Here is a 17,080-nt window from a genome sequence, read left to right on the forward strand (position 1 = left end):
AGCTCCAATCCCACTTTCTGCAGGAAGCCATGCTAGTACCTTCTGCCTGAAACTACCTCCCATTTACCCTGTCTGTCTTTGTGTTATGTGACTGTTTCCATTTTGTCTCTCACTTCGGAATGATAGTTCCTTGAGGGCTGGAATACTATCTACACTCTTGTCACTGTCTCTGTCTCTCTGCCTCTCTCGGTCTCTGTCTTTCTGTCTCTCTCTTTATGTCTCTGTGTCTCTGTTGCTCTCTGTGTGTCTCTGTCTCCATCTTTCTCTCTCTTCCTCTCTGTCTTTGTCTCCCTCTCTTTCTTCCTCCCTCCCTCTCAGTTTCTCTCTCTCTCTCTCTCTCTCTCTCTCTCTCTCTCTCTCTCTCTCTCTCTCCATTTCTGTCTCTCTCTCCATTTCTGTCTCTCCCTCCCTTCCTCAGTTTCTTTTTGTCTCTCTGTCTCTCCCTCCCTTCCTCAGTTTCTCTCTGTCTCTGACTCTCCCTTCCTTAGTTTCTTTCTGTCTCTGTCTCTCTCCCCCTCTCTCTGTCTTTCTCTCCCTCTCAGTTTCTCTCTGTCTCTCTCCCTCTCAGTTTCTCTCTGTCTCTCTATTTCTCTCTCTCTGCCTCTCTCTCTGTCTCTCTCTTTCTTCCTCTCTGTCATTCTCTCTCTGTCTCTCCATCTCTCCCTTCCTCGCTCCCTATCACACAGCCTAGCCCACAGCAAGCACCTAATAAATATTTCCACTTGGCTTGATCTCGTAGCCTCTCTCCCCAGCACCCTATAAATGACGTTTTCCATCGGATCCCAATAGCATCAATATCCCAATTAGAACTTGCTCATGCACTCTTATGTATTCCATAACTTTAGCTCTTGGTGTCTTATTCCTCTGCTATTTGTAGGTTCTCTGAGGTCAAAAGTGGAACCTTACCTAAGCTGTGTAATTCCCTTGGGTCATAGCAGGGTGCTTTACTAAGAGGATTTGAATAAATGCTTCTTCGTTTTATTGGACCAGATGAGACATTCAAGACTATCTTTGAATACTGTTTGTTTTAAAACCCTCTCAAGCCTTGGTGAAATATGGGGCAACTGGGTGGTTCAGTGGTTGAAAGCCAATCCTAGAGATGGAAAGCTCTGGATTCAAATTTGGCCTCAGACACTTCCTAGCTATGTGACCCTGGGCAAGTCACTTACCCCCCAATTGCCTAGCCCTTACCACTCTTCTGTCTTGGGATGGTTATTTAGTATAAGACAGAAATGATGGTTTAAAAAAGAAAAGAAAAGAAATTTGAAGCCCTTCTCATGCCACAAGTAATTACTTCAGTTTTTAAAAACTAGATACATAATAAAGCTGTGTGGCCCTGGGCAAGTCACTTACCCCCAATTGCCTAGCCCTTACCACTCTTCTGCCTTGGGACGGTTATTTAATATAAGACAGAAATGATGGTTTAAAAAAAAAAAAGGAAAAGAAAAGAAATTTGAAGCCCTTCTCATGCCACAAGTAATCACCTCCGTTTTTAAAAACTAGATACATAATACCATGGTTAGGGTAAAAGTTGATTTGCTGAGTGTTCAGGCTTTTTTTGTGGGAACAGGTCTTTGGAGAGGTATATTGTAAGTCAGTATGAAGACGTTTTTATCCAACTCATCTGGATATTCTTTGTACAAAGCTTAGACTCATTTTGTACCTGACCTAGACTGCTGGACCTAGAATACCCTGCCATTCTGAGTGTTCTGCCCTCAGAAGGAAACAGCAGAACTGGCATTGCATACTGGGTGGGATAGTCAGCTCGGTGACCCAGTATCTAGAACACTGGTCCTAGAGTCGGGAAGCTCTGCGTTCCGATTCAGCCTTGGACACCAACCACCCAGCTGTGTGCCTCAGAGCAAGTTACTTAACTTCTCTTTCATTGTCCTCATCTGCAGAAAGGGGATGATTATAATAGCACCTACCTCCCAGAAATAAGAGAATATTTGTTAGAGTTTTCTACCATTTAAAGTACCGTTGTTACTGTTGTTCAGTCATTGCAGTCACATCAGACTCTACGTGACCCTATTTGGGATTTTCTTGGCAGAGATACTGTAGTGGATTGCCACTTCTTTTTCCAACTCATTTTACAGATGAGAAAACTGAGTCAAGCAGGGTTGAGTGACTTGCTCAGACTCATACAGCAAGTCTGTGAGACCAGATTTGAACTCAGGAAGGAGTCTTCCTGATTCCAAGGCCAATGTGCCAGCTAGCTGCCCAATATTATGTAACTATTAGTCATTATTTTATTATTGGTGCTTAATAAATGTTTCTAGAAGGTTTTTTATAGGTCTGTAGAACGATGGCAAAATAATCAAGGCAATGAGACTAAAAATAGAACTTTCTAGGTCTCTGCAGACTAGAAGGAAGTAGATTGAGCTTCAGAAATGATAGTAATTCCCAGGGTGCCATGTGGAAAGTGCTTTAACTCACTTTTAAGAGTAAATAGAGAGATTTTTTTTTTTTGGATTGGTCATTAGACAACAGTTTACCGTTTTATTTGTTTTTTATTTATTTTTAAATTTATTTATTTAGAATATTTTTCCATGGTTACATGATTCATGATTTTTCCCTCTACTCTTCCCTCCTAAGGAGATTTAAAAAAAAAAAAGGTTTTCGAACGTAATTTTGGTCAGCCATCTTCCTAAACAATCCAATAAACTGAACAAAAAGCATTATTAAACACCTACAGTTTACAGAGTTAGGTCTTGGGGGAGGAGTCACAAAGTAGACAATAGATATAGAGCTAAAACTTTGAAGTCTATTTGTCCAATCCCTTCACTCAATTAGTGAGAGAAATAAAAGGCAGGGACTTATCAACTCACAGATTGAAATTGGAAGGGGCAGGATTTGAACCCACAGGCCCTGACTCCAAATCCATCATTATTTACAGTGTACTATCTGCTTCTTGATGTGGAGAGGGCAGCATTATAGTCTAGTGGATCTATGGTTACTGGATTTAGAGACATGAATATGTGGGTTCAAATGCTTCCCTTAAACATCTAGGTGAAAGTGGTTTTGTGATCCTACACAAGTCACTTAACTGCTCTGTGACTCAGTTTCCTCATCTGTAAATTGAAGGGTTTGGACTCACCGGCTTCTAAGGTATGTGCTATGGATTTGTCAACTAAATTAAAGAATCCTAGAATGAAAACAAGACTTATGCAAACTGAAAGAGGCAACATTAAGACAAATAAGAGAAATGACTACTTTATATAGGAAAGAAGGGACTTTGGATATTTTCAGCCCCTGAGGATGGACAAACTGAAAATATATCTAGTTAAAGGCATTTGTTAATAAAATCTTGGTTAATGGGAACCTCTGTGGGACACCTGACCTTTCAAGGTTGTCGTCATTGTGGGCACAAGATGTCAAATGCAGTGAACTGGACTGAAGAAAGCCTGGAACCACCTCCAGATGGAGAATTTTTTATCTCGATTTCCATCATCAGGTTTTGTATTTGTACATTCTGCCAGCATACTCTGGAGTTCAGCTGTGGCTAATAGTGGTTTACTGATATATATTTTTTTAAACCATTACCTTCTGACTTGAAATCAATACTGTATATTGGTTCCAAGGCAGAAAAATAGTAAGGGCTATGAAATGGGGATTAAAGTGACTTCCCCAGGGTCACATAGATAAGAAGTGTCTGAGGTCAGATTCGAACCTAGGGCCTCTCAACTCTGGGTCTGGCTCTCAATTCAGTGTGACCTCCTGTCTCTCTACACGTGGCTCTCAACCCAGTGAGCCATGTATGTAGCTGCTCTGCTGATCATTAAAAAACAAACTAACTAACTTTTATTATGAATAATAAATATCAGTAGAAATAATTATATTGACTTTGCACTATTTGCAATCAAATTAAGTTTTATATTTAATTTAAATTTTAAATAAAATTAAAGTTCTTTCAGTGTTTCTTCGAGCGTCTTAGACTTGTAGATCTTAAATGAAAATTCATTACATTTATGTACCATAATTTATTTAATCTTCCCATTTTTAAAATCAAAGGTCACAGATTTCTCCCTGGATGAGAACCATTTTTTGTTGCTTTTGGATTTGTTCAATGGCAAATCAGATGTTGCAAGAAACATCTTTGGACAGAGAGCTCTTTGGTTGTTTTTCCTTAATGATGTTTCATCTAGCAAGACATTTAGTTATTTGAAGATATAGTTGTTTGGGTTTTTCCCCCCACTTTTAGTGTATCCCGCATAATTTCCTTTCAGAGAGGGTTTCCTGGATTACAGTTCCCCTCACATTGACTGAGTGACCTACTCTACCACTAACCCTAACCCTGCTCCACCACGTTGCTTTTATTCTTCTCATCTGAAATGGCATGATATGGTAACTCAAAGCTATTAGTGATGTGTCAGCGCCGTTTGTTAAGTAATTGTTAACAATTTGTTTTTCCTCTTGTGAATCGGTTGTTCCTATCCTCAGCCCATTTGCCACACTTTATAGTTTATATTGGGTTCAAGATTTTTGTTTTAAGCAAACTATTCTTTCCTCATGGCTGTTAACTGCATCTGGGAAATTGTAAAGGGAGCCAGTGTGTGTGCGAGTCACTTTTGGGGGCAGGCATTGCAAAGACTGAACCTGTGAGACTTTTCAACAAATTTTGTTTGTGATATCAACTTGAGATGGTTTAAGTTTATTCACATATCCATATACGTGAATGCTTTGGTGCCATTCAGAGGAGAGCCACTGATCACTGAAAGGGAATCAATCAGTGAGTTTATTATGGTCCTTTATTTTGAGACTTTTAATAAGTTTTGGGTTTTTTTTTTTCCTGTGCGTATATGTATGACAAACCAAATTTCACTGAGGCATCATTATTTTCTTTCTTTTCAGAGTGTTGGTGCTCATGGGAATGTATAACTCTAAGTGAAGGACTCTCAGTCTGTTACGTTTTAAGAGGGCAAAAATAACCTGGGTGACTCGGTCTAAAATGACTCTGAGGGGCTGTTTCTTTTCCTTTTTTAACCCTTACCTTACGTGTTAGAACCAATATTGTTTCTAAGTCAGAAGAGCGGTAAGAGCTAATCAGTGGGGGTTAAATGACTTGCCCACAGTCACAAAGCTAGGAACTGTCTGAGATTTGAACCCAGGGTCTCTGGGTTCTGGCTCTGGGTATGGCTCTCAATCCATTGAGCCACCTAGCTGCCCCCAGGCTCTTTTTTCTTATTACACTAGGGCCAATCTTTTGATAAAAAGGAACCTTGGAATTGAAATATGTGGGAAGCACAAGTGACATCACCTCTGGAAGGCATCCTTAGCTTTAGTGCAATGACCCACATAGTTGTGATGGTACAATCCATGAATCTAATTCCTTTTACCTTTGGGAGAAAGGGGTCAAGATGACAGGCAGCTGGCACATGGTGTTTTGTTTTCAATTAAGATTAAGCTCTATCATAGAAAAAAGGTGGCGCCTCTGAGATCCAGACACAATATGCAGGTATCTCACACACATACACACACACAGATTCTGTCTGCAAGTAATTAATATGTATATACACACACGTGCACAGTAAAGCATCTATGTAAATTCTCGACCATTTGTAAGTGGACCGGGCCACCTTTCCATCAGCACACAGAGGAATCTGATCCACTATAAAGGAAGCTGATGTTTATGGTTTTAAAACCCAAGTTCAAAACCCGGCCTCAGCCACTTCCCAGCTGTGTGACCCTGGGCAAGTCACTTGACCCCCATTGCCCACCCTTACCACTCTTCCGCCTAGGAGCCAATACACAGAAGTACAAGGGTTTAAAAAAAAAAAACCCAAGTTCATTTGAAGCCAGTCAGTCAAACAAACAAATGACAAATCAGGATTGAAAGGAGTCAGCTTGTAATAACTTAATCAAAGTGTTTCTATTTGCTTATATCGTTCTTTAGTTATTTTTGAAAAAATTTATTTAACTCAGTAAAAATATTCTTAAAGTTGTTTTGAGCTGAGTGGCACTTTTTTCCCCTAAAAAAAAACCAAACAACAACCTCAATGTGTTTTAAATGAATGTTTATTAATCTCTGAATCAGGCTTTTCATTGGATGTTCCGGGTTCCATTTCCCAGTTTATAGGACAGCCAAACTCTTTTGTAGATGAAGGGATATAGAAGATGTAAGGAGATATAAGTCCAAGTCTCTGTTCTTGAACTTGGTTCTCTGGTTGTGAGATGATTTGCCTAGATACAGGTCCCTCTCAATCCTTTAGGGTGTACTAAATTACTGTTTCAATATAGAAAGTGGTATCCTGGGCGGCTTACCTATTAAGGACTCTGAGTAAGAAGAGCTGCTGGGAAGATTTGGCTCAGATTGAAAATCATTCAAAAGGAATACTCTTGTAATTAATTCATTAACATATTGGTTGGCTAAATTGGAAAGAGGGGTTAGATATCTTATTTATTTAATCAAAATGGATTCTGGCTCTGGTTTTCTTTTCTGTTAAGATTTCTTATCTTTTCCTTTATTACCAGGCATTTACTTAAAATAATGACTATCTGCCTTGTCCTGAAATTGAACCTGCAATATCTAAAGATAGAGTCCATTTTCAAGGTCGTTACATCAAGAGCATGGGGGTATTTATATAGATTTTTACATTTTTATTTGTAAAGTTCTTTTTTTATGTGCCATTTCCCCTAATTCCCTGATCTCAAACCCCAATGAACTCTCCCTCTTGACAAAGAAAAACATTTCATGAAATCCAGCAAACCCGAGATCGCATCTAGCAATTGTCACATTCCATACCTGTAGGCACCCGCCACTACCACCTTAGTATCATCATTTGTCCCTTAGCAACAAGGTTGGTCAATATAATTTGATTACTGTCTTCGAGCCTTCGGGATGATGTTTGTGGAATGCACTGGAACAGTTTATATCTCTGCCTTCTGCAGATTTTTCCGAATGGAAAGGGGAGCATCTCTTTTTCTTTCTAGAATCTTGCCTCATCCCCTGTGATGGAGAAAAATGAGGAATGGACTCCACACAGAACAGTCTGTTTGTAAAATAGCCGGCCCCTTGTATGTAGGGCTCTTAGAAAAGGTCCAGTGTCCCCCCGTTTCCCACTTGATTTTTGGATGGACTTTGATCTTCAGCAGATCAAGGTTCTTGAACTTGGAGCTGTTGGGGAGGTATTATTTTTTTTTCTCAAAGATGTAGTTTTTTCACTGTCTTGGCTGTGGTAGAATAGTGAACATTCATCCTTCTGTCTTTTAACTGAGATGTTTCCCAAGCAAGATCTACCTAAAGGATATAATGTCATATTCTTGCTCCTCATAATCACAATTATGACTATCTAGAGTAGTTACTACCTACTAAAATCTTTTAGTGATATAAGCTTGGTGAAGACGGCGTAAATAAGAGAAAATTGTCACGTGGGAAGTTGTATGTCTAGTCCAGTGACTAAGGTCATGGGGGCTGGACACCAGTGCCAAGCCCTATCCTCTGCCTGCCCTTCTGATTCACACTGGGTTCATTGCTCAGGGTTGCCTATTTCTCAGGATGGGGACTAGACCTGCTTGTGCTTCAATCCCCTACCTTCCAGCCCTCTTTGGATTCCTCAGGAATGACCCTCTTTTGGGCTCTGATCTTCAGGGTTCTCACCAACAAGGTGAGAAGTAAAAAGGTACTCACAATATAAACATGAATCAGTTAAGAAACAGAGTTATTTTCCCCCACACAAAACAGAGTACAAAGCTGAGAAACAATCCTAGAATGATTAGAAGAGAATCCAGTAGCATCACTACAAGATACTCTTCAAGCTTCCTTGAGTCATTTGCATTTTCTTTGTGGGAGCTGCTCAATGGCCATGTTATATTTCACCTTACCTGAGTACAATTTGATCATTATCATGTAATCTGAGCCAATCTGGGGTTGGTGGGTAGGTCTCTGTGTTTCTGTCTACCACCTTCTCCCACCGCCACCCCGCAACACCTTGGCTAGTCAGCTTCTGCTGTTGCTGTGGTTGGTGCTGCGGTTGCAATTCCTTTGATAGCCACTACCCTACTGTTTGAGTGGCCAGGGAAGGGGATGTGCCAACTGCCTTTCTCAGAAGGCCCTTCTACCAGGGAAAGAAAAACAGATGGGAGATAGCAGCATCCCAGTCACAGGCTCATCCATGAAGCCATGAGTTTATGGTTTGTGGCTGAGTAAAGGTACTAGACAGGTTTGTCCTCCTCAACCTGATGCTTTATGGTCATCATCCTTTGAAAGTGGCAAGAAGAGAGCCCTGAGGGACAAGGATTGCCCCTTTAGAACATCTAGGGAGTACCAATTAAAAGCCAATTAAAAGACTTTTTCACAGTATGACACCCCATCCCAAGCTATATTTTTTTAAATTTTATTTTAAACCCTTACCTTCTGCCTTAGATTCAATACTGTATATTGGTTCCAAGGCAGAAGAGTGATAAGTGCTAGGCAATGGGGGTTAAGTGACTCTAAGTCATATTAATAGGAAGTAATCAAAAGATATCTGCGGGAAGAACTGTGGGAGCAGAAACACAAAAGAAAAACAGCTGCCTCATCACATGGGTTGATGGGGATATGGTTGGGGATATTGACTCTAAATGATCACCCTAGTGCAAATATCAATAATATGGAAATAGGTCTTGATCAGTGACACACGTAAAACCCAGTGAAATTGTGTGTCGGCTATGGGAGGGGGAGGGAGGAAGGGAAGGATAGAATATGAATCCTATAACCATGGAAAAATGTTCCAATTTAATTAATAAAATAAAGATCTAAAAAGAAAAAAGGGAAAAAAAGATATCTGTGTCTGTTCAGAAGGGAAAAGGGGAAGTGTTCCACTCTATCACCCCTGCCCAGAATTGAGCCCACTTCCATATGTTTCTGTTAAGCATAAAAGCATAACCCAAAGGGATGCTCTGTATGTATCACCTAATTTTACTAAGTGCAGCTCACGTCTATTAATTCATAGAGAGAAAAAAAAAAACCTGGCACTGAACAAGTGAATGCAAACCTGTTTGTAACACTTGCTAAGTATATCTAAAAACCACTTACTGTCACTGCATCTTTGTTACCAAAGGTTTGTTAGGTGGTAAACTCTTGGGTCAGGGTTTGTATGGCTGCCTCTTCTCTAATTCTGGTCACTTTCCATTCGTGAACTCTGTAAATCTTGACATTTGGTCATCATATTATCTTTCATTAGCATAATTTGTGGATGAGATTGGGATCATGTTAATAGGAAATATTTCCCAAGCCAAGCAGACTAACTGTGCTAATTATCTCAGCTGTCTCCCTCCTTCCTATCACTATATCTTGGAAATTGAAAATGAAGGTTTTTATCACAAAATGATCAATCAATTGGTAAATACTTATTAAGTGCCTTCTCTATGCCAGACACTGTGCTAAGAACCAGGAGTACAAAGAGAAGCAGAAAACAACCCTTAATCTCAAGGAGCTCACAATCTAATGGGGGAAGAAGAAAGCAAATAGACAAAAAAAAAAAAAAAAAAAAAATCCAAACAGGCTCTGTCCGGGATCATCGTTACTATTGGTTCCTACTTCTCTTGGCCTTTTCTAAGAGTCCTCCAAATGTATGGCATCAGCTTCCACCTACCCTGCTTCCACAGATATTCTATACCCACCCCCCCGCCTCCATCTATGAGTTGCTTTCTAGATTATCATCCATAGATTTAAATAACTTCTTTTACCATCTGGGAAACAAATCATCTTCTTCTTGGTACCAAATGGATATAGACTTTTAGCTTTTAAAAAATCTAGACCAAATGGAATAGACTTTTAGCTTTTAAAAAATGTAGACAAAGGGAAGAAAACTTATTAGAAAGTCTTATGTGGGAGAAATGGGAAGTCATCTATACCTGTCTGATTCTCTAAGTATTTACTTCTTTAAAAAAGGAATGAAAAGACTGCAATGAAAAGAAATCTTTGTTCTCTGAAGCCCTGAGAATCTCTGTTTCTGGGCTGAGTAGCTGAGCCCATCGTCTTGGTTCTAGGGATGGATAGCACTAATAAACAGACAACTCTTTTAGAGAATCTGGGTTGAAAGCTGCTTACACACTCTCACTGGGTTCAGAAGTGTTTAACTTGAACTTTGTCCAGGAATGATACCCTTGTTTTCTCACACTCTGAGACACCCCAAACAAGACTTGAAAATGAAATACCTCCAAACAAATGGCTCTTAACCATCTGAAATTTTTCTAAAAACATCCCTCCTCAGTTCCAAGATAAATAAGAATATCCGAAATCATCTGCTAGGAAAAAAAAAATGATCTGGCTAATTTTTAAAAAATCTTTTATGATGCAAATGATGATTTTAAGCCCTTTAAGTCATCCATCATGCTCGACAGGTTCTATTGTGTCCCCCTGGAAAGGCTTTGGGCCAAGTCAGACTCTTTATACTGGCCTTGGCCAGGAGGTTTGTTGATGGCTTTGTAAAATCCATACCTCTTTGTTAAGTGGGAGTACTACTGTAAGTCACAGGCCTAAAGGTAAGCCAGCCAGCTCCCAAAGTCACTAAGATTAGGAAAGAGAACCAATGTCTCCTATAGCTTGCCAGATTGCCAGAATCTGAGTTCTTAGGGAGGAAGAGAAAAGTACAGCTGATCCTTCAGAGGATGAGATGGCCAAGTTGATGCTGGGGGGCCTTTTGCTTCCCCCCTCCCCAACCTCCTTTCTCTCACTGGGTTTTTCAAGGACTAAGGATTTTAGACTGTTGGGTTTTTTATGCATTTTTGTGGATGTAATAAAATACTGTTTATAGCAGGCTACAAAGTAAGTAATTATAACGTGGCAAATGAAATTCAATATAGCTTTGTCGTGGTTTTTGAATTTTAATTAAACCAGGCTTAGAGTAAATTATAAATGCTGCTGCTTTTGTTGTGACAAGTGACATTGACAAAATATTAATCTAATGGATTGTTATTCGTAGATGCTAAATGCCTTCCATACTGTGCAGTCTTTGGTTTTTTTTTTTCTTTTTTCTCCTTTTTTAGAAACAGTACTCTGTGCTTTAAAACATTCAAAGAAAAGAGTAAAGTTTTAAACCCACATGAAATAAACACTGCATATATGTAATATTACATGATTTGAAATGATGCCAGCCAGAATCTCATGCATCTCATTTATGTTCACTGAAAGCTATTTTTGAACCAGATGTTTCTGTGGTTACTTTTTGGTTATCTTTAAAGCTGAAGCTGGAATATATAAGCAATTATTGACTACAAAGCCTAATATATACTTCATGTTTCTTTTAAATCATTTCCATTTTCCTTTATGAGTTATAGCAGTACATCAAACACGAGGCTATTTTTATTGTTTTCGTATTCTTTCATAATTAAAAGCCCCTAAAGTTCTTTTCCTTTGAAAATTCTTTGTTGTATCTTGCTTGTCTTTATTTTTGAAAAATTCTAGACCTAGAAAAGTACTTAAGAAAATTAGGTGACTTGAGTACATTTCTTCATTTTTCCTCAGTTTCACAATCTGTTAAAATTAAGTGCTTTATGGTTTTTTAATTATAAAATTAATTTCATCCAAGTGATTATAAGAAGGTATCTATTTCTTCCTGCAAGCCAGGGCAGACTCATTTTGTTAATGACCATAATGTCCATTCCTACAGGTTTTTTTTTTCCTGCTTTTTAAGACTTTTTAAGACAAGAACTTGTATATGTTCAAAATTATAGGAAAAGAGGCTCTGTGCCACAGTTACTGTTTACTGGCTTTTAGTAGAAATAATACATATTTATTATTCTTTTTTAAAAAGGAAGTCACTTTGTTCTTGGCTTTTGTGGACATTTTCTGTAGAAGTTGAACTGCCTCATCTTTTGGCAGGAGTGTGTGTGTGTGTGTGTGTGTGTGTGTGTGTAAATACAAGTAAAAAGATGATGAGGGTGAAAGAGAGGACCGCGATACAATATGGCAGAAAAATACAAAGTGTCCCCAAAGTCTTTAAGCTATTGAAACTTACGACTGCACCAAGACTTTTGGGACACCCTGTATTTGCTGACTTAAGAACGCCAGATCAACCCCCATATTTTTTCAGGGATGCTAAACCTCTTGTAGCTGCTAAATTGGATTTGTAGTTGAATGAAGTATCAGCTGCAATTGGACAAGGCCATAAAAGCCAGACAGCCGGCCTTTTGTAGGCAGGGCTTAAAAGACGATTGATATGTTTTAGCACTTTGGGGATTATTGTGATTAAGAGGAAACCATTCTGAATGATAGAGAAAAGGGTGTAAAAATACCCAGCCCACAGCTGGTAAGCAGCATGTGTTTGCTGTGAAGGGGGGAGGTGGGATGGAGAGGAGAAGGAGGGAGGTCATGATTACTCCATTCTGTCAGGCCCTGAATTGATTGGCATATAAGAAATCTTGATATTATGAAGCAGCCAGATTCTTGATTCCTTTTCTCTCTCCCTAGTAAAAGAAAAAGGAAATTTAGGAATTTTGTGGATTTTGATAAGAGAAAGGAGATGAGTACTCTGGCATGGTGGCTAAAAGAACTGGGAGGGAGTTTTAAGAATTGTTAGATAACAGATAGATAGTCAGATTAGAGTCACAGAGACACATCAGTGCACATTGGGCCCAAAGTCTCAGCTTCATTCACTGTTCTCTGCACTAAGACTTTGGGGGCAGCATATCTATTACTTAAAAATTCCTAAGACGCTTTACATATATTATCTCCTTTACCCTCACAAAGATTCTGGGATGTTGATGCTGTGATTTTTTTCCAATTTTACAAACAAGAAAATAGATGTTGAGAAAGGGTATATAACTCATCCAGGGCCATTTGCCTAAAAAGTGTCCAATGCAGGATTCAGACTCAACTTTTCCAGACTCCCAGAATCCAACACTATCTGTCAGTCCTACTTACCTCAAGTGTTTTATCAAAGACTCAAAAGTTTTCAAAAGGTTTTATGTCCATATCATTTTTTATCATTTTCATTATTGAAAATAAAAGCAGGGGGTTAAATAACTTAATATGGGCTGATATGCTAGGCTAGCACAATAGTCGCAATATATAGTATACTAATAGATGAAGGAATACATACTATTTGTTTACATATGGTTTAATACATATATTTGTTAATGTATTATTCATGCATATATTCTATCTTTAATGTTTTATCCATATAGTAAACATACACTATGTAATACTGTATGTGTAGCATGATATAATATACATATATGTTATCCATATATTAAATATACACACGACATATTACTATAATATATGACATGATATAGTATACCTATTATCTCTAATATGTTATATCCACATATTAAATATGCATACAATATATTGCTATAATATACATAGTATGATATGATAGATATCTAATGTGTTATATCAGTATATTAAATATTTATATGATGTGTTATTGTGTGTAGTATGATATAATATTCACATATCTCTAACATGTTATATCCATATATTAAATGTACATGGGATATATTACTATAATATATAGTGATATGTCACACTATATATTACTACAATATATAGTGTGATAATATACAATATATAGTGTTATATAATACGCATGTATTATCCATGCATTAAATATGCATGAATTATTGCTATAATATATAACACAATATAATGCACATATATCTCTAATATGTTATATCCCTATGTTAAATATACACAAGATGTATTACTATAATATATGTAGCATGATATAATATGCATCTGTCTCTAATATGTTATATCCCTATGTTAACTATATACACAATGTATTACTATAATACATAGTATGATCTAACATATCTATCTCTAATATGTTATATCCATGTGTTAAATATGTACATGATGTATCTCTATAATATATAGCATGATATAATGTACATATATCTCATTTTATGTCACTATATTAAATATGCACATGATATATTACTATAATATATAGAATGATATGCATCTGTCTCTAAATATGTTATGTGCATGTTAAATATGCATATGATGTTATTTCTACAATATATAGCATGATATAATATACAACATATATCTCTAATATATCCACATATTACTATAATATATTGTGTGATATAGCATACGTGTGATATCCATATATTAAATACACATGGTACATTGTGGTCATGTAGATAGCATGATATAACATACATTTCTAATTTGTTATGTCCCCATATTAAATATATATTCTATGTATTATTCTAATATATAATGTGATATATAGTATATCTAATATGTAATGTGATATACTGTATCTAATATATAATGTGATATACTATATCTAATATATTAAATAATTTCTATATTACATATAACATAAATAATTTATATACATTAAAGAATGTAAACATATTTAATATTTTTTCCTCTAATCTGTGTGTATGCATATGCATACAAACACCCAGTGAGGAAGACTGATGACGATCCTCAAGTCTTTTGAGAACAATTTTGTTTTCGTTGAACACCTGCTGAGACTGTTCTTCCCCCTCCACCAGACCAGCCTGGTGTGAGTGAGTGTGTGTGTGTGTGTGTGTGTGTGAGTGAGTGTGAGTGTGTGAGTGGGTGTGTGTGAGATCTCTGCCTCTCCTCCTCCTCCAGCTCTCCTCTAGGAGACGCAGCTTGTGGACTCGAGTGCCCCAGGAAGCTGCCATGTGAATGCTTACAAATGTCCGTGGAATTGGTTGGCTCTGTGGCTCCCGGGCTTGGGGGGCGGGGAGGGGGGGGCTGCCCCTCGTTCAGAATGGAAGTCGAGCATACCACACAGGAAAGAGCCGGAGCTTGCCAAGGCCTGCTGAGCGTTTTTTCAAGCCTGTGAAAAGAATGAATTATTCAGCAGTAAGCATGCTTACAGCTGGCCATTTGGTGGCTTTGATCTCCGAATCAGGCGGCGCTATGAATGCCCTTATTGTCATGTTATGTGTACACAGTGTGTGAATTATTGAAAATAGTGAGGCCTGAGCCTCATCTGGTAGAGATTACAGTGCAGGCATGCTGGGTGAAGGTCTGTAATTGAAAATCCCCAGATGCTGTTTATTTGGCCTCTCGTCACGTGACTCGCCGCGGCGAGATGGTCGGAACAAAATGCAGCCCGCATAGAGAGCGGAGCCCAGCCCCCAGCCCAGCCCTCCCAGAACACAGTGTGCGCACTACTTAAACACCTGCCCGTAATATTTTTAAAAGCTTAAAATAGATTCCCTCATAACATTTAAATAGAGGGCATCTTGCTTGTTGGTTTAAACTGCTTAAGCGGCTGTTGACTTGTAGAACCTTTTATCCACACGAGGGTTTTTGCTGGATAATTTCCCTCGGAGATGCCTTTGCAGGGTAGCTTTCGGGGCTGGAGTGACACGAGGACAATTGGAGTTGGGAATGAAAAGAGACAAAACTTCGAGATGGGGAAGAAGGTTAAAGATGAAACTAATATTTTCTAATGCCTTTTCTTCCTTCGCTTCAAAATTGTGCACGTAGCTCTTCTCTCTCCTCGTGGAAAGGAGGCGGGAGACGATGGAAGGGCTACATTGCGTATTCTCTGAGACTAGCATCTGTATCGTTGGGTTTTGTTTCTTTGTTACGAGGAAGGATTCTCTCTACCCCTGCCTCACCGTGACTTGGAAAATCCAAAAGCATCAATAAAACTTTTCTTTTACAGTATGTTTGTAGCCGTTGAAGGCATCCTTACAATTAAGGCAAAGAAGAGAGACCAGATTGAAAGGGAGGTAGCTTGCCGATTGTTGGATTCGTCTCTAAGAAACCTTTCCCTTTCTACTCTTTCTTTGAAGACTTCTGACTGAAAGAATAAACCCAGGGCTCCTTTTATGTATCTCTGTTGCTGCCATCAGTCCATACCTAGCCTTCCTGGTGCCCTAATTTCCTCAAATTGTCCTGGCCTGAAAATGAACCTCTCACCTCATTCTCTGTAATGTACTGCCCACAAAAAAATGGAATTTTCAAAAGGACTTAATTCTAGCCATTCAAAGAAAGAATTTTGTCTTGATATGTTCCCAGTTTAGCCAAAGAATCAAGATTAGGTAGCCCTCTCCCTTTTCATCTAGCTAGAATCTGGACCTTACTTTGCGTCTGCCATGCAACCTTGGAAGAAGCAGACTCCACTAGACTTTTCCTTGCTCTCTTCTCCAACCAACTTTCTCTCTTATTTCTCTTTTAGAAGTCTTGTCGCTTCAGAATCTTTCCCACAAACTTCCAGGCACCATCAGTCTTCCATATTCTCTAAACTTTACTCAGACTAATAATTTACTGCTTCTCTCCTACCTGTCCAGGAAATGGTCATAGGAAATCCCTTATTGGTTTCTACATACAAATACACAACTACATGCACAAACAATTAACAGAAAGGAATTAATAATTTCTTTGCTGTGAAGTGTTAGTATAGTCTTTGCTTTATCTCTGAGTCTTTTTCACATCTCTGAATATACAAGAAAATGTTATGGTTCTCATTGGGATACTCATTCTGAATATAGGCTATACTAGAGTCTCTTCTTGGCATTATTTTGTATCTTGTGAATTTGAATTCCAAAAGTATGTCCTTTTCCGTTAAGCACAATGATGTCACACAACAAAAGTTGGATATATTATCAGTGATCTGATAGTTTTTTTTACTTTATTTCCCACAGTGACAAAGGGATTTTCTTGAATCATAGATCTAGTGCTGGAAGTACTATAAACCTATAAACTTAGGGTTTTATGCTAATATGAAAATTCTAAAGTAATATTGTGGTTGCTGATTTAAAAAGATTACAGCTTGAGTCAAAATGACTTTTAGCAGATATATTTACAAAGAGGTGGAAAGAGTGAAAGTGAAAAATGTAGATAGATAGAAAGTACTGCCTAGCTACAAATACCCTAAGTTTAATCCTAATGTCTCCAGACCACAAATGTGAATCTGAAAGCGAATCTCACAAGAATCCAAAGTCCTAATTAGGAAGCCAAAATCTGAAGAACCAGGAGACACTGAAGAATCTGTTGAGAACCTTCAGTGCTCATGAGTTAAACAACTAAACATTCTGGTACTAGTTTTCTTCCTTCCTTCCTTCCTTCCTTCCTTCCTACTTTCCTCCCTCCCTCTCTTCCTCTCTCCCTCCCTCCCTCCCTCCTTCTCTCCCTCTCTCCCTCCCTCCC

This window comes from Gracilinanus agilis, chromosome 6 (genome assembly GCF_016433145.1).
Source record: "Gracilinanus agilis isolate LMUSP501 chromosome 6, AgileGrace, whole genome shotgun sequence".
In the NCBI taxonomy this organism is placed as follows: domain Eukaryota; kingdom Metazoa; phylum Chordata; class Mammalia; order Didelphimorphia; family Didelphidae; genus Gracilinanus; species Gracilinanus agilis.